At 37.7% G+C, this 24996-nt stretch overlaps 1 long non-coding RNA gene across 4 annotated transcripts in view; it reads left to right on the top strand.

Moving 5' to 3' along the window:
- Positions 1-927: 927 nt before the first annotated feature.
- LOC134157691 (uncharacterized) overlaps positions 928-24996 on the top strand; it is a 160462-nt gene continuing 136393 nt past the window's right edge. For 3 of the 4 annotated variants that reach the window (XR_009962420.1, XR_009962421.1, XR_009962418.1), the window contains exons 1-2: positions 928-1155; positions 1481-1518. This is a non-coding gene — a long non-coding RNA (uncharacterized LOC134157691). The remainder of the gene's footprint in view (positions 1156-1480; positions 1519-24996) is intronic. The other variant, XR_009962419.1, reaches the window with a different exon arrangement.

Genomic DNA, 24996 nt, shown 5'->3' with positions numbered 1-24996 from the left:
TTGTTCTGCCTTTTGCTTGTTTTTTACAGTGTAAGTATCAAGCGTGTACATGTGTACAGACTGCAGTTTTATATGCCCTGCACATAGATAAATACAAACACACGTGCCCACACAGATGTGCACCTACAAAATTATTGGTGTCACCTAGTTCTAAGTAGCTGGTGTAACAAAATCAAGCAGTGATAAGTGTTTTCTTTGGATAATAATATGTATTTACAAACAGGCTCCCTTCTGCCCCCTTGTTTCACAGAATACTGTGTTCAACTTCCCTTTCCTGGATGTTGCACTGTGTTGATCACTGCCCTGCCTCTGCAAATCCTATTTGAAAATCTCATTTGCAGCATAACTGACAACAAAGGCATTACATGCTGTATGCCCTGCGTATTCTGCAGACTATTCCTTGCCTTTGTAAGTTATTTCTAACTTCTAATGAAAATACTGTGTGATCATTTGATGATCTTTTTTATTTATTAATAGTCTGTAAAATTAAGTGTGTCTAATCAAAGAATGGATCCTTTCTTAAAAGTGCAAGGTGGAATGCATTAGATCAGTGGTACAAAAAGCAGATGTTTTTTACTGCAGTAGGCCTTTCTTTGGGTACTCTAGGAAACAGGGACTTAAACAAAACAATAAACTGAAGAGAATTCTGAGGTGCAAATGCTGCCAGTCACTGCAAGGCACAGAAATCCTCTTTAGAGATGCATTTTCTCTGCATTTGTTTCTAAACTGTAATTCTGCTCTGTGATTAGAAAAAAAAAATAAGAAAAATGATTTGATATTTCAGGGCAGCTTCTGAATAATTACATGCAAAATGATCTACTATATGTTTATTGAATATAGTCTTGCGGAGACAAATGTGCATTTTATTCAGAAGGGTCATTTTTTAAAACACCCATTGTAGCTGCTTCACTAACGTCCAGGGGTTTTCGCCATGCAAGCAGCACAGATTTTTTTGATTATGTAGATTTTTTTTTTCCCCTATTGCAGTTTCATATGCAAAGCATGCATCAGCCACATCCATGCTATCTCCTAAAGCAGTCATTCTGAAACCCAATCTGGGGACAGTGCAGACTAAATAAAATTTCATTTTGATTTGGCCTCCCGCTGAGAATGGGACTGCTTTGTTTCAGCCGACAGAACCAGCAAGCCAGAAAGGTATGTCCTGTTTTGCATGGCTGATGGTGTGACTTGAGGATCACAATCAGGCCGTTCATGCTCTCAGGGCTCGGCATCTCATCCACATCCTGTACCGTCTTTCTCTTTTCCTTGCCATTTGCTTTCCTTCTGTGCCGCCTGCCGTCTACCTGCAGGGCAAAGCTATGGCAGACCCTCACACTATTGTTTACTTTGGCATATGTTTAATAGCTGCATGGCTGTTTCAGGGTAGGGTTTTTTTCCTCTTTTTTTTTTTTTTCCCCTCCCCACCCCCTGCCTTTGTTTTTTCCCTTCCCTATCCATGTTCACTTTCCTTATTTTCTAGGTGTTGAATACACAAATACTGAATTAACGGATAATTATGTAAGTACTGCTTGCAATGCTTCAGAGATTTTACTACGAGATTTGTAATGCAGAATTTTATTGTGAGTCTGAGGAAACATTTAACAGCTTTGAAGGACTTCAGTTTTCATAGCCCTTTAGAGCCGTTTAGGCAGAAAAGCAGACACACATTATAGTTAGGAGAGAAAAAAAAAACAACAAACCACTCTTAGGAAGGGGTCTGGCTGCTTTGCCATCTTCACATGCTTTATAGTTACAGCTGCAGTGTTTAGGGGAATATAAGTAAATATTTCTCTCTCTAAATATTAGTATTTATCTTAAAGCCAGTTTGCATTCCAGGAGAGCCTGTATAGCGTGCTCCTTGCTTCTGCTGCTGCCCCATCTTTCAAAGAAGGTGTTGGCATTTGGGGGAATGACCACTGTTTTAGCCTCTGGAGCAGTTTTTGGACAGGGCAGCAGGATGCCTGAAAGGCTCCTCATGATGCAAACTTACTCCTCAAAAGTGTATTTCTCTATGAAGCTGTGCTATTCCTTGTCTGTGAATTTATTTATTTTTTTTTTTTTGGGGGGGGTGGGGCTGGAAGTTTTTCATGTGAAATTAAATTAGCATAAAATTTGCCTCAGACAAAGGGCAAATTTTAATTTTGACTACTATGTATTTTGATATGGACAATGTCCTGTTTTCCTAGTGAGGTAGAATACAATTATAACTCCAAAGAAGAAAGCAGTCCTTAACAAAAACTCCCTAAAATATGTAGCATATTCTATACAGCACTGACATTAAATGGGAATTAATGCCTTGGTTGTGATTTACAAACACAGAATTACTCTTTGTATGCAACATGCCTTTGTGGTTGGCGATATTAGTAACAGCAGGTTGTTCAGCAAGGTCTGATGGAATGTACACAATCAGTTGTAACACTCTCTGGTCTATTTAGCAAGTTTTGTTCCCAGCTTTTACTCCAACTCCACAACTCCCAGTGTTACTCCAACTCCATAACTTTCATCTTATAACCAGATTCATGTTTCACTTTCAGACTTGATGAGCTGGCCAAGGATACAGGCCCTTGGCATAACCATGTGGACCTTCACATGGCAGTGCTGTGACTTGAAACTTCACTTTCTTCCCACCTTCCATTATATTATTTTTTTAAAGTGGGGGTTGGAATACAAAGGCTCATCCACAAAAGTTTGGAGAAATAAAGAGGTAAAGATAAGATGGCCCACTGGCATCCCTGTAAGGAAGGGTAGGCCAAATGTGAGTTTCAGCTGCTTGCTTTAACCTTGCCGAACTCCAAAAGGATTTTCTGCACATGGCATAGCACAGGATCTGGTCCTGCGTGTTTTTTTGTTCAGAGATGTTTACATAGTGAAATGCAGCTTGAGAAGATTATAAAGAAGCTATCTATCTGTAGTGATGTCTCATTTTCTTTAACAAATTTGGGGCTGTAAGAAAACTACAAAGAGGCTTCATTTTTAAGAAACAAGAACTGTAGCTTTTTAAATGGATGCAGTGGGAAAATGCTCAGTTCTGGGTGTTATTTCCTCAGTATCTCTAATCCTCCTGCTTCACCCCTCAGGTATCATTGGGATGTTTTCCAAATTACCAACTCTGCATTTTAATCAGAGTTTATAAAAATGAATTCCAACTTTATATTTGCCACGATTTCATTTTAACAGTTAAATATAAGTTGTAAGAGAAACTAAACTCTAGGTTCTGTGTGGCAGTGTATCCTAATTCCTTGATGTCAGAACTCAGTCCTAGCAGGCCTTTTTTTGCACAAAAAAGTATTTTATATTACATCAATAGCTTCATTTTAAAAGAAATAATAATTAAATAAAAGGGTAAACATGGATCACTTGGAAATTGACAACATTTTTGTATAAAATACGTAAGAAGAAAAATAGGAGTGTTATTTCTTTATTCCCAGGGATGAAGTATTTTTTTAAAGAGTGGTGTTTGTTACAGTACAGGAAAATAATTTTAGCTCCAGAATGCACTTACTGTTCTGGATACTTATTTTATTAATTACATAACCGTTGTATTTAGCCAGGAATTAATGCAAACTTTATTCTGGTGCTCTTAGGAGATCAGTTCCTTTTTTAGATTGGTTTATTAGAGCTCTATTTTGTGGTCATATACTGGATCAGCAAAAGAAGTGAGTGGGTTTTGGAAGTTAGTTTTGCATATATCACTTCCACAGAAAGAAAACTACAAAAATATTAGCCCAAAGTCCAGAACAAAGACCTCATTCTTAGATAGTCTTATAAGGCTGCTCTCAGTGGACTTAGCAGTGTTCCTCGTTATTTATATTTGTGTGCTTAAGAAAGGGATCAAATCCAAAATCCCAAGTCAGCTACCTCTAGCACACTGTAATTGCAAAAAGTTCCAATATACTTGGGTATGTAGCATATTTACTCGTGTTTATTTTTTAATGCAAAGGACTTAGTAATTCTCAGTTCTCTAACTTTTCTCTCACTTTTTGTGCTTTACGTGAATGAGGTGGCATGACCAAGATAAGTCATATCGATGCCCAGAATCCTATGGAGAAAATAGATCATGTAAAACAGATAATATATGGCCAACTGGTAACCAGACGAATGCACTCAGGAGACAAGTGTCTACTTGCAGTGATACATATATGCACACTTCCATGTAAATTAGCTACATGGTGCCAGTGTATGTATGCATGCATCTATAAGTAAGTGCGTATGTGCACATATAGAAAAAGAGAGAGGAAGAGAGAGATGTAGGACATTGTCACCAGGGTTCCGGGGGTCCACCAATGGATGATACATGGGCAGATACTCTTACTGTGACCATAAGGAAGTTGAGAACCTGCATGGCTGGTGCATTTGCTGATCTCCAACCCATCGGAAACTTACAGCAACTCTGCAACTGATTATCTTAGAAATTCTCCTGCTACAAGAGAATTCACAGTGGTCTGTGTTAGTATCTGCCTAAAGACTTGTTGAGGTCAGTAAGATCCCAGACATGAATATTTGACTGTTGGATCAGGGCCTGAAGATTTTGCAGTAGCCCCTTGGGCAAGCCAGGACAGACTAATTAAAAAACCTTTGGAAAAATGTGGCAGAAATCTCTCATAATGCTGGACTTAGGACCTACCAGCAGAATTAATGAACAACTCATTCTCATTCAACTCAAAATCCTCATACTGATGTTCTTAGCTTAGTTTACACACCTGAATTGACCAACACCAATAAAAACGGTCTGAGAAACTGGTAGGAGATACTATAAAATTACATATCAAAGGACAATTGACTAGGAGCAGATACTATAAAATTATGTGCCAAAGGAAAGCTGAAATATCATGTCAGCAAGTATGAACATAGGAATCCATTGTAGTTACAGTCCAAAAGGGTGAGTAGTACATTTGCTTCAGACTGGGATATTTTTACCAAATCTCCTTAGAAATAAAAATAAATCAAAGCTAGATTTTTATTTTAAAAAGAAAGGATAAAGTTAATCAGAAGCTTACTGTTAGAGTTCACAAGAGCAACAGTATGTTATAAAAATCAATGCCATCATTTAACCCTTCATATGGTAAGGTTTCAGGCTTTCAGAAAGTTTCCTTTCCTGACCATAAAAATAAAGCAGGAGATTTCTCAGTTTTTTTAGGAGGTATGCTCCGCTACAAGGAGGTATTCTTCCTATAATGCTTTTAAATGGAAATCTAATGAAGCAATCCAAGTAGCTGATTAAATGGCTTAGTGTAAACAGAAAACCAGTTTACAGCATCTACTTGGAAATATAATATTTTGTGAGTGGGGAGAAAGAAGTCAGAAAATCATATTATTAGCATATATACACCAGTGAAAATCCACCATTGGAATGACTGTCAGAATAAAGCTACACTTGGGGAGGGTGCTTCTAGAAAGCACAGTTTGAGAGATGTTCAAAGAATAGAAGTTTGGAGTCTTGGTAACCCTGTCTTGAAAGATTTTCTCAAAACAAAATGCATGTTGACCTCCCATGTGTCATGGCTTATAAATGTGTTAAGATTTTGTTGATTATATTGAAAAAAATAGACAACGTGTATTAGTTAATTATTTATCAGTCTTTTCTTATCAAGGCTGAAAAAAGATTTTTGTCTACAAAATATGGGGTAGATGGAAGAAATTACTAGTGAACATCTAATGAATATTATATAGCACAGAAATGGACTACAGATTAATAAAAGCATCCTCTCCTTCATTAATTGTTCTTTACCCTACAGGGGTGGAGAAGGTTAGGTTATAGCAGCATTATGTCCTCACAATAAAAATACGTTTACTCTCCTAGCATCCACTGCAATTGGTTATTCATTATATATAATTTTCTTTATTTTTGAAACTCTTTACCAGCTGTCTGACAAATGCACACTTGAAACATTTTTTTAAACTTTTGGAATCATTTGCATTCAATGGGAAAATTCCACTAGTAAATTATTATTCATTATTTTTTTTCTGGTGATGGACAAATCTCAGAAGATTCAGAGGACTGTTTCAGACAAATATAACAATATCAGTGTTTATCTACAGTGTTTCAAAAAATCTCTACTGTTGTATCCAGGAACCTCCAAATAATAACCACTATTTTTGGGTTTTTTTTCAATGATGTCCAGCTTTACTTCTGTCCCCTTCTGAGGTTCCTTTACTCTACCAAACAGGGCAATGTCTCCTCATGGGTGGCAGGCTACATTTCAGAGGAAATTAATTCATTCTCCAATCCATGTTTCTTTCAGGAGTAACCCACAAAATCTTGATGCAGAGAACAGCCACAAGAAGTACTAGGAAACATTTTCTTCTGTAGTTTGTTTGTTTATTTTTCTTTCCTCTCTCACTCTACTCTGAGTTAAATTTTTCCCAGATACATGTATTGCTCCTCACTGTGGAGATAATAAAAGGAGATTCCTATACCTTAAAACAGGAACATGAAAGGAAGTGCTGCAGGAAGATTTACAGTATCTCCTCAATCTTTTCTTATTTTCACATGGGAAATCCAAAGTAAATAAAAATAAGTAACTTTAAAAGGGTATAAAAAAAAATGAACTAGATAAATAAAATCCACAAGAACCTCAATTTTGTTGGCCACATTGTAAATGATAAACAGGTTTTCATCTAATGGAACTGGGAAAAAAAAAAAAGAGGACTTAATTTTTGTTTCTTCCTCTCTTTTATTTTTTTTTTTTCTGTATAAGAGATTCAGTTAAGATCCCAAATTGCACTTTAGGGAGGTAAGACGAAGAGACTAAAAGCTGCCTTAGTAGGATCAGCTGAAAGAGCTAAATAGATCTGGGTGTTATCAGGTTAACAATGATAACTCACCTTAAGGTCTCTAAAAATAGAAGTGAAAGAAGCACATCAGTTCTGAAGAGCAAGGGGGCCAGAACAAAATTCTGAAGATCCCCATAATTAACTGGCTGAGGGTCAGAGGAACACTTATTAAAATGCAACAAAGCACAACGGGGTGTCTCAAAGATAGAGTTTCAATCTTAACCAAGACTCTCTTGGTTTTGTCAATTCCAGCCAGGCCTGCCATGTTATTTTAATAAGTACTTTTCTCTACATATTACCTTTGAGAATTTTGGGGGAACATTTATGTTAAAAGGTTAAGAGGGCAGTTTATAGACAATTCAGGGGACAAGCCTCCTTAGAATGTATAGGAAGAATGACATTCTGGTGATATTTTAAGATGTATTTGTATTTGATATTTGAATGCTGTGAGATAAAGGCATCAATTTACATTCTGGTTTCAAAGGCAATAGTAAGTCTTCATTAAGAAATAGGTCTACCAGTGCAATATCCCTATCCTAGTGCTGCTAAATACTATATATTGTCAACCCTTCTTTTTACAGCATCAAGATGATACTCAAACTGCCTCTCTCAGGTAATTTTGATGAAGATCAGTATTTCACCCCACCCTAATCCAAAACCAGATGTCCAGGTGGCAAATGTAGACAAACTATCTTGAGGAAAGTATTTTAAAGCTTTCTTGGTCACAAATATTGCTTGTTAGCATAAAGAGAAGACTGTTTTAAACCACAGACTCTATCTAATTCCACCTGGTTTTAAAACCATTCTAATTTGGCTGGTGTGTTTTGGTTTTGGGTTAAAATGTGTTATCAGAATTGGTTGATTAAAGATATCTGAGAAGTAGAGAGAGCTGTGTGGACTTCTGAGGAATATGGGGAACCTGGGTGGATCCGAACAGAGGTAGGGCAGGAGGAAAACAAATACTTTCTTAGCTTCAATAGCAGAGGGAAAACTACTCCATTTCCTAACACTCAGGATGTGTTGTATGCTACACATTTAATATATTGTTTATTGAAAGTTTTTTGAATGTAATATTATCCAGAGTACATTGTTACATCAGGATTTACAGATAATTGTCCATATCATAATAGTTGGCAAAACAGGAGAACATTATGAGTTTGAAGATAGGCTGAGAAAGTTGGGGCTGTTTAGTCTGGAGAAGAGAAGGCTGCACGGAGACCTCATAGCAGCCTTTCAGTATCTGAAGGGGGCCTATAAGGGATGATGGGGATGGACTCTTCATTAGTGACTGTAGTGACAGGACAAGGGGTAACGGGTTAAAACTTAGACAGGGGAAGTTTAGATTGGCTATAAGGAAGAAATTGTTTCCTGTTAGGGTGGTGAGGCACTGGAGCAGGTTGCTCAGGGAGGTTGTGAAGGCTCTATCCCTGATGTTGTTCAAGGCCAGGTTGGACAAAGCCTTGGGTGAGATGGTTTAGTGTGAGGTGTCCCTGCCCTTGGCAGGGGGGTTGGAACTAGATGATCTTAAGATCCTTTCCAACCCTAACTATTCTATGATTCTATGTGTAGCTGCTCTGGCTGAAGTCCTCAAATACACTGTTCTATGGAAATGTAAGTTTGTTAGAGTATTTAAGTCCAGCAAGTAGGGGTTTTTTTCCAGGTGTAGTTTGAAGTGCAGTAATGTTTAGCTGCTTATATGTAGGAGGGATTTTTTGGTTTCTGATTTTCTTTTCTTTAGTAAGACTGCAGCATCTTTGGTTTTGCAATTCCTTCATAAATTATTTTAAGTTTTCTTTGCATATGTGCATACCCACACACACATATTTACCACTTGGAGGACAAGTTGGATAAAGCAGAAGTGTAATATCACACCTCCCCTCTCCTGAATAAAGGACTGGCCGTCAGCGGGTACCCGAAGTGCTATGTACTCCCTGGAACACAAAGAATAAAATGCTCTACAGGCAACTGACAATAATCTGGCCTCAAATTCTCTCTTCTGGGTGACTCCTAGTTCTTTCGCAGTCGTGGCTCAAGTAAGCAGCAGTGTTGTGGTACACTGACAAACAGGATCCCAGTCTTCCAAAATCCTGCCCTCACAATTTGTTATGCTGAAAGGCATTCAAGTAAAGCCTGTCCCCGAATGTGTAACCACAGCCCATGATGAATACAGTGAGGGGTTTTTGAGTGGGAAAAGCAGGGGCTGTGGGTTTTGCTTGACTGAAGAAGGAAGTGAACTAGAAGAATAGGAGGAAATGAGAGAAACAGTCATGAGAAGGGTCCCGAGACAAAGCAGAGTAAAACGTCCTTGGGACACAGAATTGATTATGTGGGTAAAGAAGAGAGCTGTTGAAGAGAAACTTCTTGCTCCAGTTTCTTACATGGTCAAGGGGACAGAATTTTGTGCAATCTTTCCAACAGGCTTGCACCAAAGGTGAGACTGCATTTGTGCCAGCCACTGCCCAAAGGCTACAGTTCAACAGCACTTTGAGAATGCACTTGAACCAGAGGTATAAAAAATATGAATACCTGTCTGAAATTTACCTCTTCTCTGTATTTCTCTTGCCTTTTCTGTTCAAAATAGAAATATCCTCATTCTTCTCCTTCTGCCTGTGAGCTCCTTCTCATCTTTGAGATCATCTAAGAAGGGTGCAATAAAGAAGACAAAGGTTAGAAGTCCTTGTTGTGGTTTTGCTAGGAACACAGGAGTGATTACAGCCTGTGAAACCAGCTCTCATTACTTCACGTGGAAGTACTGGATCTCACATCAGTTTGCTCTCTGAATTCCAAAATCACATAAGAAAGCAAGAGGCTCTTAACATGTAGCGGTTCATTAATTTAGTATTGCAACAAATGCACCTTCCTGAGTCAAGATCCTCTAAGTCTGTCAGGTTTGTGTGCAACACTATTGCAGGGCAATTTTATTTCTGTAAGAATAGTAACCTTGCTTCCCTGAGTAGAGATGTGCGTTTCCTTCAATACCTTCACAGTTTTCCTGAGTACAACCAAACTCTTTGGTTGTATTCGACCTTCAAGTGGGACAACAGAAACTTACACTGCTTCTTTCATCAAATCACTCATTCTCTCCTAATCCTCTGCAGATCCTCACCAGTCTCTCAAATCTAGATATAGTTATATGTGTTGGTTTTCGCTGGTCCTACTTTATCTTTTTGCCTAGGCTTTTTTTTACACTGTGCCCAAAGCTGTCTTTCATAGTCATGCTCTGTGGAAAACCATTATGCACTTAAAAAATCCAATCCAGTGTTACTATAGGCCAGTAAAAAGACTGATACTGGTTTTCTGTTCCAAGCAGAACTCATGGACACTATTAATTTGTTCATTATTTCCAGGCATTCACTATTCAGAGCAATGAGCTGCCATCAAGAAATCCTGGAAGAACAACTACTGTCTATGCACAGGCTACCTGCACACTGCACATGCTGTAGAACCAGTGATCCTAGACTCACTGGTTACACCATACATGGACTACATACATGGTAGTCTGACTTCTCTGATCTCCCAGGCAAACCACAGTTTTCCTGTGAGAAGCAGATAAATCTTAGTTGAAACTGTTCCTCTAGCCAAGTTTTATTCATTGCAAGAGAGAAACTAAAACACATGAGTCATGCCATGTGCTAGGTCCAGGGCACTGAAGCTAAGTGGAGGTTCTGGATGAGTACAAGTCTTCCATAAGCCACACTTTCCCTGCAAAGATCTTTTCTCTTGTTTTTTTCAAACCCTATAGTCTTTGCTTCATCCTGCAGAAGAACTCAAAGCACTTGTTTGTCATTTAGGCCAGAGAGTAGACCTCACTGTGGACTCTCAGTAACTGATCTGTCATAGCACTTTTCCATGATCTCCATGGTCTTAATATCGTCATGCCATTATTGACATCTAGTGTCCTTACAGCCCCTGAAAACCACATACTTCTCCAGTATCAGACGGAAAACTTTTCTGTACAGAAAAGTGTGAAGGAACCACTTCCTCTGAGGCTTCACGCTCCTTCCTGTCCTCCTGGAGCACAAGTTCACTAGCACCCCGACCCTTTCATGCATCTGTTCAACCTGCAGAAAGCTACTTCCCAGCAGCTGCTTGTAACTGGAAGGAGAACAATCCTGGGAAAATCATCCCACAGACTTGGCTACCACATAGAAGGAAATTTCCAGGGATAATTAATTTCCTGGTCTTCTTCCTGACAGTAAAACAGGATTCCTTCAGCAATAGGTTATTGTCTTCCCACACTGAAATGAAGGTGAATATTTTTGGAAGACCCATTAAGCTTGCTTTCCATTAATGAATTCCACACATTAAGTGGCTGGTCCCTGTAGCTCTCACACAAACAAATCACTTTTCACTGTTTGCACAAATTAGACAGTACAACTTAGAATCACAGGAAACAGGACTCTGTTCAGCAGCTAGTCAATGTAAATGGCTGGACCTTGAATGTGCCTTAAAGATACCTGCATGACTTGTTCTTGAAATCTCCCAGTGGTGGAGATGCCACAGTCTCTCCAGGTGAGGTAAGTTGTTCTTCTCCAGCACTTAACTTTTCTTACAATTAGAATTCTTTTCTGAATGTCTAACCCAAATCCCTCTTGCTGTGATTCAAGGCTATTACTTCTTGTCCTATCCACATTGGGCTTGTCATACAGATTATTCTCTTTCTCTTACATATCTCTCAGCTGCTATCATTTATCTCTCAGTCTTCTTTACTTTTAGACAGAATAACTGCAGTCCTTTCATCCTTCATTCAAAGGTCTCATTTTCTGATCATTCACATTCTTTTCTGACCTCTGTTCTCCAAATTTCCCACATCTGTTCTTAAGGACAGTGGTCAAAAAGTGGACACAGTACATCACTGGAAGCATCACTAGCACCGAGCAGAACTCAGATCATGGTTTTATTCTTTCTTCCCTAAGAAAAGGGTGGTTTATTAGGTTTAATCCACAGTACATCTGCTCTTCTGGCTGTAAAGGCTTGCTATGTAATAGCAGTTAGATTTTTAACACACTGTTTAGGCAGCTAAGGAATGGCTTTTTAGCATTTTAAATGTTCTCCAATCATTTCTTGTTAAACTTTGTCATCATTAGCATTTGCAATACAACTGTAAGGCAGAGAAATACTATTGTCACCATTTTTTTTCAATGAAGAGGCTGCAGGACTGCAAAATATGCTTTGCAAAGGCATATTTTGTCTTGTGCCTTTTGAGGAAAAAATGTTGCTGTATTCTTCTGTACGGGATTCTGCAGTGTATTTGAAATCTCCTTCCACAAAACATGATTATTCAATGAGTGTCTTCATCGTGCAGGTTTCCAAGCCAAGTCTCTCTTCTTAAGGGCTGTCAAAGGTGCTTAACTGTAAACTCATATGATTAATACTTTGTTCATTTCTGCATTTCTCCATTTAAGTACCTACATTTTCATGTGCTCCAGAGCACTTCATCAAAATCTTTTCTCCCTCCTGGGACAGTTGGTCAAGGAGAAAAGCAGAACGGCAGCTGGAGAAGATAGGACCTGAAAAGAACCTGAGGGAGAGGCTCCAAGTGATAGCAGAGACTGTTTCTTTGAGCAGAAATAACCAGAAGCATTCATCTCTAGACCCTAACCCTATCTGGAATGTGGAATTTTTTCAAAGTTTTCTTAATTTACAGTGTTCCTCTGCTGTCAGCAAACACCTGAAACCCACTTAAAAATGTGTCTTACTTCTCCCTTGTGGCTGGTCCAATTCCTCCTTTGGTGGCTGATCCACCAAAAAAAGACGATAATCTAGCATTCTTACTGGGTTCTCAATAGCTCAGTGACAGAGCTCTTCACTGTGCAGCAGAGGTTTCCAGCCAGTACACATGTACAGATCTGAATGGTTCTGTCTAACCTCATTTCTGCCGTGTCTATTTTAATTTTGATTGTTTTGATCTTAATTTAGCCCTCTTGCTTGAATGCATTATGTGCATAGATATGGACTATAAAACATGATGTGTCAGCAATTTCTAGCACTGCTAAGAGGTTTGCAAGTGATGAAATCTGGTGGTCTAGTGGCATGATTCATGTGGCATAAATTGAAATCACAGTGGGTCATAATGCAGCACAACAGGTGCACCAAAATATTTTAAATGGTTTCTATTCAATTAAAAAAAAAAAAGAAATCAAGACAGAATCAAGAACAATGGCAGCCATCATTACATTATTTCCACAAATCCTTGTAGGCAAAGCAGCCGGAAAGGGGATCAGGGAGAGGACATTTTTTGTTATTTGCAGTGGGGATGCAAATGCAGTTGTTCAGTGTAAACCACACACTATATTTTTTGTCTTTCATGTGTTGTGATAAAAGTAGTTTTCTTACCAGTATAACATGTTTCATTAATACAATGTTTAAATAATTAAATACAGCAACTCTGGAGGCAATGGCTAAGATAAAAGTTTGTAGGCAATCCATTATTGCGATCGACAGTACTTCTTAAAACCCATGGAGATGTAATTTGGTAATTTAACTTCTGAAGTCAGTTGTTTAATAAACTATTACATTTTAATATAGTTTTGTTCTTGTCAAAGGGAATGTTTAATTTCCCCTCTGTCAACTGTTCCACATGAAGTTATTAGTGGTTTCAAGGTTGAGGGGCTGCTGGGTTCCTGTTTGAATATCACTACTGTGTGGTTCCCACTATCTCTAGATTTTGCCACTGTAACATAACATCTGTGACCTTTAGCGGTTATAATTATTTTGTAGGGATAGTAGCTGCCATCATTTGAGTCTTCAATATCGATATATTTTATTAGATTTAATTCTGTTGGCAGAGAGTAAGATACTGGTTAAGGGGGATATATAATTAGTTGTAGTAGGATTAAGTTAATATTAGTATACTCTAATAATGGATGTCCCAGAACCATTAAATAGAGGGAATATAATAGCCAACAAACTAAACATTACCGCTGCTGCTATCTGAGCTTGTCATAGTTTTAAACAGATTTACTTGCTGAAGTTTTGATATGCTGTTCTTTTTTATTTTTAATTATTATTGAAAAAGCTTTTGTAAGAAATGTATTCTTAAAAAAAAAAAACAAAACAAAAAATAAAGGCTGTGTTCCTCTCTATTTGTTTTTCTCCTGTTGTGAAGACTTTAGTTATGTAATGTTGGGGTGTAGTTTTAATATTCCTGTTCAGCTTCTTCTTTTGCAAATTGCTGACAGCTGATAAAATACCGTTGAAGACAGGCTTGGTAATCAGTTAAATGATTTTCCATATGCCCATCCATTACTGGTAGCAATCGAGGGTGGTGGACATTTCCATGGTACTTATGCTCAGAAATACCAAGGCAGCAAAGACCAGGATGGCAGCACCCACTGTGCCTTAATCTGGTCATTGTGACTCACCTGCAGTGGAGACTGTCTCACTGCAGTGTGACAGGTTCATGAAGATTAGGGAGCAAGGGCCTTTCCACAGGCATTTGCTTATCACTGGCCCTGGTGACATGTGGGATTATTTATGGCTGAGTCCTTTACCACAGCACTCAGTTCTGAGATAAAAAACACTCAACAGAGTTCCCACCGCCTCTCAAGCTGAAGAGATGGAAATTGGCATTATTTGAAATTCAAGGAGTTTTTACTGTACACAGGAATAATCCAAATGTGGAACAGGATTTGTTATTAACTGTAAATCCCCTTTCCCCTAAGAAAACCAGACTAAATGCAGGAAATAAGCTCCCATTTATATACCATAGAGACAATGCTTTATTGTCACTTATATTTTAAAGTCACAAGTGAAAAGTAAATGGGAAGTGGGAGCAAATATCAAGGTGTTAGTGCCACTGATCCTTCCACAGTGCAGCCAATAGGAATTTTTTGAAGCTTACTTGCAACTGATGAGGGAAGGCTTACATATACAGAACAATTGATGATTTAATCTTTAGAGCACACAAATCAAGAAGAGGGGGAATATCTTTGCCTCTTTTTTACTACTAGTTCTACATATTTCATATTTATTTACTCATTGCATTGCAGTATTTTAAGAAACTTTTAAACATTTCTTTAAACAGAAAAGATGAATGGATAATGAGGTGGATCAAAAACTGGCTGAATGGCAGAGCTCAGAGGGTCATGATCAACGAAGTAGGATCCAGTTTGAGGCCTGTAGTCCGTGGCGTTTCCCAGGATTCAATACTGGGTCCAGTCTTACTCAACTTGTTAACAACCTGGAAGAAGAGATAGAATGTTGCCTCAGCAAATTTGTGCGCAAACCATGAGTAAAATACTAACTTTCCTTCTTTGCACTTATTTCTTCTCGTTAAATTGTATTTAGGAGAGCCTTTGCCATAACCAGCCTGGGGTCCCATATGGCTAAATCCATCTTGGCTATCTCTGTATGCCAGCACAGAATCTATTCCACACCTCTTGTATGTTACCAAGCCCACACGGTACTTCAGTTTCTCCATAAACATGGTCCTTAGGATTGCCCATTCCATTCTTATTTAATTTGTGTTCAAATGATTTTCCATTTTCATTGACAGTTTTTGAGTTTCAGCCTTACAGGAGGCAGTAGACAGAATGCACATGCTGTATAATTTTGGCTTCAGGGAAAGTGGCATCTTTTCTGTAAGAATCTGTACTAGTTACTAATACCACCTATCTCATAATGATACTAATTTTTCTCTCACTTTCTTTGTCACTATCTCTCAAACTTGACCCAGGTAGACATTTTCTTCCACCCCTGATTTGCATGTACTGGAATCATACTGATTAAATCACACTGGTCATTTGTGTCCTAGGTGTATTTGACAATACCGCTGTTACCATGTTTGACACAGTTTTGTTTTTCATTTTGTTCCTGTGACTCTGCAGAGGAAAGTTGCATAAAACCTGTTGCATGTTGAAAAGAGTACAAACCTAAAATGACTTAAATGTTCTCTATTAGCATTTCTTTGCTTACTATTCCCTATGAGCTCTACAAAGATGTTTTCTACGCAGGAAAATGTAGGTGCAGGGGAAAGCTAATTTGCTATCAATATGCTGATTTTATTGTAAATTTCTACCAGACTAGATCGCCTTTTCTCAAATTCACTTTGGATATATAGACATAAATCATTGAAAACTACTATATCTTGCATGTGTAATGTTGGAGGTATTGGGTCTGTTTACGATAACAAAAGCTTCCTTGTTTTTCATAAAGTGGAGACGTAAGAAACAATGGTGTTCTTGATACCTATGCATCACTTTTAGCATTATGGTAGCCTGGGCACTGGCATAATAGAGGCATCAGATAAAATAATAATACTCAAATGATGTTTGCAAAGTTGAGCTCGTAAATGTCAAAGGTGATTTGAAGTGGACAAGAGTGAGTCTTAACAAATCAAGCAGGGGCTGCTGGCAATTGTTTCTGTTCTCATTTCTTATTGAAACTAATATTGGACAAATTGAAAGAGTGATTGCCTTAGAGCTTTCACAATGTCTTCACCAATCTGTTGTCCATTTCCATAAAAAATGGGAGTGAAAATGGCAGCTGACTTCTTTTGACCTCTCTCAATTTCACTGTGGCTCCTGTCGGAGGTCTGAAAAAGCAGTTTTTCAGGCAGATCATTATCTGCTGTAGCAAGTTAGCTGGCAGAGAAATTGAAAAATATCAGTCAAATAATCTGTTTAAGCCTGGTCTTTCTGTATGTGTTATGATCTGCAGCAAAAAAAAAAAGCCTCAACTTGAAAATGGATGAAAGTAGAAGTAGTTCCTTCACCAGACATTTTCTTTTGTTATGCCAATTCTTCTTTCCCTCTGTCCTTAGGATTTTCCTGGCAGCATTGTAGTAAGATAAGAAGCTACCTGGAGTGACTAAATCCTAGTCTTCCTTATCTTCTTGACTTACTGGTTTCTACCCTTCTGGAATCATAGACAAGGAACTGTTTTGCTCTACTTGCCTTCCTAACTCATTCCCTTTCCGCCTAGTATCGTTCCTTAGATTTACAGAAGTGTCACCATCTTGATTCCACAAACTTGTTGCAGAAACACCTTCTTCCTCTAAAATTTAATTTCATGAACTTTTTCTTCTTAGACACTTGCAATCCCACTAGATTTTCTCATCTCTCCGAAGGCCAAGACCTGTCTTCCATGCATATCAGAGCTGTGGGTGTGCTGACACTTACTTTCTCTGAACTTCCTCTGTAACCCACGACAGAGATCTTAATTTTCCTTGAAAGCAGGTCAAGCTATCTAGTACAAGATTTGCTCTTAGGAATTGTGTTTCTCTTCTAAAGGGAGTTTTGAAGGATTGCTCTTCTAACCTTCATTTTTCTTTCAAGTACTTAAAATTAGGTAGAGAACCGGCAGCTCCATTTGGGAATTTTGGGGATCCTTAAAATTAGTGCCCCAAGACCCTAGTCCATGCTGCTGGTCATCCAACCTAACAATGCTGGGATTACCCAGCAAACCCCTGACTATATCAAGTGAACAGCTTGGACTCAATTGCCACCTCAGCTGCCTTCCATCAAGCTGATTCTTTCTGCCTGAACCCCTGTGTTGCTAGAAGGTATAAAGACCACTACAGACCAGTCTTTTCTCCCCTATTTTCCAGTCTATGTGTCTTTTAGCCTCTCCCAAATTAACTTTGTGTTTCAAAGGTTCTTCTACATATGCTATTTCTCTGCTTAGCTTTCTTTGACTGTTGCTCAATTACCAGTCTCTTCTTACCTTGGGGAAGTAGACACCTTTCACTCTTCTTTTTCACAGAAGCTAGGCACTTCATAGAGATAATCATCTCAGCTGGGAAAGGAATTAAACCTTTTTTGACTAACCACCGCAGTTACAGAAGACACTTTTTACCTTAGTTTCATGGCTAAAAGTGCCCAGGTGCCCTTTCTTAAAATTTCATTTGCTTCTGAACATAATTTTTCATGCTGGGAGGCTTAAAAAAGACATATTATTTGTCTTTGGAATATCTTACCTAAAGAATTTGGCTGAAATTTCAAGTTTAGTCTGTTATTACTGAAAATAAGATATCTCTTGTACTGAGTTCTGGGTTATTTAACGTAGCATGTGATTGCTGTATCAGAAACAGATTCTTTAAAAAAATGCACAGAGTTTTTCAGCAACAAGAAAAAAAGATGTCTTGTTTCCTTTTGTATGAGTGGAAAGAAACAACTTAGACTTCAGAGAATTCGTCTCGGTTTCCACCTTCTTCCATTGTGAAGAATCCCTGTGTTTAATTAACGACAGAATGACTAGATATACTCAAACAAAGAGTATCAGGCCCATTTGGTTTCTATCAGCAATCATAAGATAGCACTAGGGAAGGAGCTGTGTGAACAATAAAAACACTAAAGTAACAAAACCAGAGACAGTTGCAACTGCTATTCTGAGGCCCATTGGAGGCAAGCTATTGACTGACCATTTTATAAAGTTATAATGTCATGGTAGCAGCTCAAGCTTTCTGCAGAGCTATCTTAGTTTCCAATTGAGTTAACACATAGTGGCCACATTACTGCAAAATACTCCCTTGTAATTGGCAACTCATTAGGTGATGTGCTACAGCTGATTCAGATCATTCCTCTGATTCCTGATTTCAGAAGTTGATTTTCACTCAGGTACAAAGTTTAAAGGTACATAAAGTGGTTGCTAGGCTCAAAATTTGACCTATCTTTGCCTGTTTTTCACTACTGTGTGACTTTTCTCCCACTGATTGTTTTCATTTTATTTAATTTATTTTTATTTTGGTTTGTTGGACTTTAGGACTCCAGGGCTATGCAACTATTAAGAGATAATATAATAAGATTAAGTGTAGGCTCCATTGCAGTGCTTTGGTGTTGTGGATCTACAGAGCTTGCAGACTAAATATCATTATTTTATTTACAGACACCCTTCTACTCCCATGAGGCTATTATATTAGCCTCCTACTTTTCTGTCTGTCCTTTGTAACTGTTTGGTTTTGTTTTGTTTTGTTTTTTTGGGTGGGGGGGGTCCTTTACATTACCTGCACTGATGCTGAGAATGACCCCATTCTGATCAGAGGTTCTCAGTAGTCAGAATATAACTGTGACTGTGGTCTCAGAAAGATGTCTCTGAACCTCAATTTGACCATGGGTTTTATTACTACAGTTATTACTTCACCGCATGATGTAATGCATACATATTTCATACTTGTTTACTTTAGAAGAATGAATGAAAAAATATACTTTTTTCTGGATTTGTCAGTCTTTCATCTTGTTCAGGATTTAAATTCAGACTATCAGTGGTATGTAGATTCCCTATAAAGACCTCTCTTGATATTTAAGGCGAGAATCAGGATACAGCCCTTTACTTTCACTGGAGCAAAGTTTTTGATCGTGGTGTTTTGGGTTTCCCTCCTTTGGTTGTCCCTTCCCTTTCTGCATTCAGAGAGGAAGATGCGAGGTTTTTGTATAAACACTTAACAGTGAGGATAAAATGGGACTCTGTTAGCTACTGGAGCCAGCTGGGCTGACCAAATAGCTTGCCTTCCAGGACAGTTGCATTCTGTGCCTTTGCAGGTGCTGGGGAATGGAAAATACCATGGTTCACCTCTTGGACAGACATGGCATTAGATTTCAAAATTCTCATCCTTAGCAAGAAACTAGAATAAAAGGGCATTGTAGCAGACAGCAACATGGGAGGTAGGGCTCAGAGTGGTTGGAAAGTGAGCTATCTCTGCAAAAGTGTTAAGTGTGACCTACTCTCCTTTTCCTCCATTTGCAATGCTCTGGTCCAGCAGGTTTGCAGTCTCCAGGGTCATAAATCCACAAGCATAGACACTTTTCCTTTGTCCCAGCAGTTTCCCTTTCTGTAAAAGTACCAATTTTGCACTGTTCCTCCATTGATCCAAGGGAAGTGGCTGATGCCGTGTGGTAACAAACTGTGAAGGGGTTCTGGCCAAGACCCAACGCGCCAACAAGCTCATGAAAGGGTAAGGGGGCAGTATCCTTGCATGCCCCACTCATGGGCACCAGTGATGTGGACCGTTTTGAGGCATGACGTAGGCCTGCCTTCCTGCTTGTTTGCAAGAGTCATGGCTTGCTCAACTTTGATTATTTTATTTTGCAGTACTTTGTGGGCAACAGGCTCTTTTCCAAAATGCCTTTCTCACACAGACACCACGCCTTTCCAGGAACACCACCCTTCTTTTTTTCTATTCTCAGAATATTCTTTTTCAGGGGTTTAGTGGTAGTTCAGCAATCCCCTGAACCTGACCTTTATAAAAGGAGTAAAGGGTAAAAATTACTCCTTTTTATTCTTTTACAGTGCCTTTGTGATTTATAAAGAAACAACAGCCACTGAGCTTTCTCACTTATCTTTGATTTATTTTTAACTTTAGCAGTATCAAATTTTTATATCCTTCCCCCCTTTTTCATTAAGACTTTCTAGGGAAGTTTGTAACTGGCAGTATTCAGAGCTTTCTCAAAGGGCTGACTAAGCCTTTTTCTCATGTGTTTTTCAGGAATTTAAGTACTGTAAGTGCTTATGGGTAAAAAAAACACTTTTAAAGTGTATGACTTAAAGGTCCCACCCTCCTGTCATTAAACAGCTTCCAATCTTTTGTACCTTTTGATGTCATAATCCTAGCAGTTCTCCAGACTCCGAAGGACTTATCTAGGGAAAAACAAAGAAATCAGTACCTGGAAAAAAAATGGGTTTGAAGGACAGAAAAGAATTTTTGATTGTTTATTTATATGTTTAAAGAAGAGATAAAAAAATAAGCACATTATGTATGTGTATATATATATATGTATAAATTGCACTTTTAAGTTCTGTACCTTGCTGTTTGAAAACTGGAATGAAGAGCTAGTTTTAGTATTCTGGTTAATAGCACACACTGATTATCAGAATTCCAAGGCTTTTTTTCCACATCATATTATGTGGTGTTTGGTTTTTTTTTTTCTGTACTTACATATGTATATCTGGCATAATATCAAATGCTATGTAAAATTCCATACATCTGAATTGCACTTTCAACTTCCCAGTTCTGTCAACTTTAGATATGACACTGTTTTTCCCCTGCAAAGTCTTACTTTTAATATATGGGTATAAAATAGCAATTAGAGTTCTGTGTCAATCAGGGTCCACTATTCCAACCTGGTACTTTCACTTAGAGCAGCTTATACATTACACTCTATTCATGCTGTGGAACTACCATGCCCTAGAATGAATACAAACTAGGGATAAAAAGCTTTTTGTTTCAAGGCTCCACAAATGTGGAATCAGTTACCAGTTGATTTAAGAACAATTGGGAGCTTTTCCTGCGTTAAGATGGAACTGAAACAATACTTCATGATGACTAGAAGTCATTGTAATTGTTTTAATTGATGTTATTCTAGAGTTATCTTGCTTTATTGTTTATTTATATGCATTTGTTTATCACAGGTCATGCTTGAAAATGGGCTTTCATCTCAATTTATATAGACAGCTAACAAATATATGTATATATGTGTATCAGCTACACTTGTTTATATCTGGCAGCAAAGCCATATGTAGTGTACATATATTTCTTGCCTTTATGTTTGTGCTATCGATTAAGACATCTGAGTTTGATTTCAGCTTGACTTTTAAGTTTGCAGGAGAAATCAAGCAAGTATGTATCTCATAATATCAGTCAAATTATTGTTTGGCTCCCAAAGCACAAACCAAGTTAAAGCATTAACTAAGCACATGTTGCTGTGCTTTATAAAGCAGTTCACTTTCTAGTTGCTTGGTTTTATCCTGCAGTGTGCTGGCTTTAAAAACAATGTATAATGTATTAAAAACAATGATATCATCATTTGTAGAGAAATATACATGAAGTATTTATTGTCATAGCTGATAAAGTAATAGCATGTTTAATTTACACTCTCTGTGAATGATAAATATCTGCATAAGTATTCCTGCGTGTCTTTACATATCCAGCAAGTAAACTAAACAATATATAAGAGGAGTAGAGAGGAAGAACAAGTCATTATTTCATCTGTTCCATTTACAAACTCAGAAGTCACAAACATGCAGCTGGGAAATATGTTTGTCTCAAAGCTTCAAATCTGTGACATGTTAATTCATAAATAATTGCAGTCACATGGTCTTCCTCGAGGGCATTAGCTCAGTATTATTCCAAGTATAGTACACTTACTTGTAATAGAAAAGAGTGGACAAAAGTGGTTTTCATAAATCAGATAAAATAGCCTAATAAATCCAAACCATCATTATTTGTAACAGAAAATGAGCTTAGTTACGTAAGCAACATTTTTAAAATTTTAATGGTCTTTGGAAACTGGCAGGTGAGGAAATAAAGGGCAAGGCTACATTATTTCTGGTTATGGAATCTGTCAGCTAAAGGTATCACAGCCATGGACCAAATAGTGCTGACTTGCATTCCATTCTAACCCATGGACCACCTTACATCCAGATACTAAATCCTTCCATTAAACAAGAGCACTTTTCTATTGGGCAGTCATATGATAACATCGCCTGTGTCATTGTCTAAATGCAGCTGTTTGCAAAAATATAAGCTTTTCCCCAAAACTGTTGTCTTTGGTACTCTGACTGCAGAGTGAATAATACAGCATGAAAGGAACCTGAAGGAGCCGTTAGGGTCCATTGTGTCAATCCAGCTGCTACACATGCATATTAAGTCCACATTTAAAAATGCTTGTAAGGCTTTTTCTGTTTGGTTTGTTTTGCAGTCCATTTTTAAGCATTCACAGTTCTTTCTTTTTTCTTCCATTGTCAGAATTCCTAAACTACTCTGAACTACCCTTTGGACAAATTCCAATTCAAACCTAAAACTCTTTTAGTTATATAAGAGTAAGTTTGCTTTGCTTTTTTTTTTTTTTTAATCAGGTGAAATTTAGAAGAAAGAAAAAATTTAAAACAAAACAATTTTTTTTCCATTGGTTACTATAAAAAGCATTGTTTCATCTGAGAGCTGGTTGTCAGGCTTCAGTCATCTTTGGATTTATTCTTCTGAAAGAAGAAATTAGAGTGGAAAACAAACTGACCATGACTGCAGCTATTATTGTTCAAACCACCACAAATTTCTCTTGATAAGAATAGTATTTTGTTAAAATATCAGATTAATTTGCTGTAGACATATGATTGTCATCCAAAATTTCATATTTCTAATAATTCATTTGCTAGAATACTTTGAATTCAGAGAATCAGTCTTCTCAGTGTAGCATAAGTACAGCATCACAAATGAGAATGCCAAATTTAAACTGTTTAGTCTGGGAATTTATTGCTGGCACTGGAGTGGTTGTTGGCAGAACATGTCCATATAGGGGGTTCATTCAGCTACTTCATTTTCAGTCCATGACATTAAGCAGTGGTTTGAGGACACTTAGTATTTCAATGCAGTCAACAACAAAAAGAAAAATATTCTCTCCTCCTCCTTTCTGTTTAATTGTATATTAGTACCTCAGAATTTTTTGCTTAAATATTAATCTTTCTTACGTAAGTTAGGAATTGCTTAGAGTAATTGAAAAAGTTTGTCATTTGTATAAAAAGTTGTCAGTGTCCTGGATTTTGATACTAGTCCTAATGCTCATTTTGCAGCTGCTGATGCACAGTGGTTTTACCTTGAGTTTAACAGCCCAAGCTAGATAAAGGATGTTGAGCAAGCAGGTAGTGTAGGGGCAGGTACAGCATGTTCATGAAAGAGATTTACTTTAATATTTATCATGCTTCAAGCAGAGAAAGTGCAGGTTTAGGGTATAAATTTTACTAGTTAATGGTAAGTACATAGTTTTGAAAGGGCTTTAAAGACACACCTTGACCTTACCAGCAGCACACTGTAGAAAGGTGTAGGACAGAACCAGCCACTACTTGGACCTAAGAGTCACCCTGCAGCTGGAAGGTATGAAATCTTCAGTTCCTAGCTGATACCCTAAATGTACTCTAGTCATCAGCTGGTGTTAAGAGTGGGAAACATGGTCACATCTCTAAATGTATAAGGCAGATATATACCAGTATTAATTTAGGTCTGGAAAACACATTCTTGCATTTTCCCTTTCAGATGAAGACAAGGATTATAGATAAGGAAAAAATTAACACCACCAAATAAATCTCTCATTGTACTGCATGGGGTGAGAGAATCACAGAGCTGTTTACCAGCAAACACATTCCATACAGGTCATTCAGCCCAGTCTTTTTTCTCCTTCCTTCATGTATTGTGTCAGGATTGATTTAATTAAATTTAAACCTTTGCTGATAGATCAACATAAAATCTGGCCTTAAAATCCTTCAGTGGACATGATTCTGGAAAACCCCTCGACAGTTTGCTCCATGACCTAACTGTTCTTGCGGTTGTAGTTTTTCCTAATATTTAACCCTATTACCTATGTTGCAGCTAAAGTCCATTACTTCTTAGGGTTTTTTTCCCATTGACTAATGAGAACAATTGGTCCCTGTCCTCTTGGTAACACCCCTTTATGTAATTATCGGGAGTTATTATGTCTCCCTTTTGGCTTCTCTTCCCTAGCCTGAACATACCCCAGTCTCTTAAGCTTTTCTCCTGGGCCTTATTTTCAACACCTTTTATCATTTTCGATGTCCTTCTCTTAAGTCCTTCTAATTTGCCTGTATCTTTTGAAAAATGTGGTAGCCCAAACTAAATGTGGCTGTCTGGATGAAGCTCAGCCAAGTCAAACAGAGCGGAAAAACTGCCTTCCTTGTATTACATATGATGCTCCAATTAACACAACCTACTGTAACGTTTGTCTTTCCTGTGACAGCATTGTCTCTTTGCTTCTTCAATATATTGTCCATTACCACTACTACTCCTTTCACTGGAATTTTCTGATGTAACTGATGTTCCATCATCTGCTTTGAGTTTCCATACAGCCACATATGTTTCCCATCTTCATACTTATTTGTATGTTGCTTTGCCTTATCTGAATCTTTGTCCTAGGGCTATTAATGTACCTTTAGCCACTGGAGTAATTTTGCTGTATCATATGCAAGATAGACTTTTTCCAGCAACTGAATACTCTCACCAGCCATACCAAAGCCCCATCAGAAGCTTATCTTCAACTGTTCTATTATTTCAACTATTTCTATTTCAACTGTTTCTACTGTGCAATTTAAAAAAAATATAAATATATTATTCATGATTTTTTTTTTTTGAAAAGGAATATTTCCTTGTATGTAGTTAATCAATGATCTATGAAAACAGCAAGGAGGCTAGCCTAGAATTAGCTGAAACACAAATTTTCTTAATTGCATGGACGTACAGTATTCTGATGTGGTATTTCCTTCAACTTTAATTATGAAATC

The sequence above is a fragment of the Pezoporus occidentalis genome, unplaced genomic scaffold (assembly GCF_034315485.1).
Source record: "Pezoporus occidentalis ecotype Australia unplaced genomic scaffold, CSIRO_AGI_Poc_V1 ctg99, whole genome shotgun sequence".
NCBI classification, from domain to species: domain Eukaryota; kingdom Metazoa; phylum Chordata; class Aves; order Psittaciformes; family Psittacidae; genus Pezoporus; species Pezoporus occidentalis.
The sequence above is the reverse complement of the archived record's forward strand: the minus strand, read 5'-3'. Positions and strand labels throughout refer to the sequence as shown.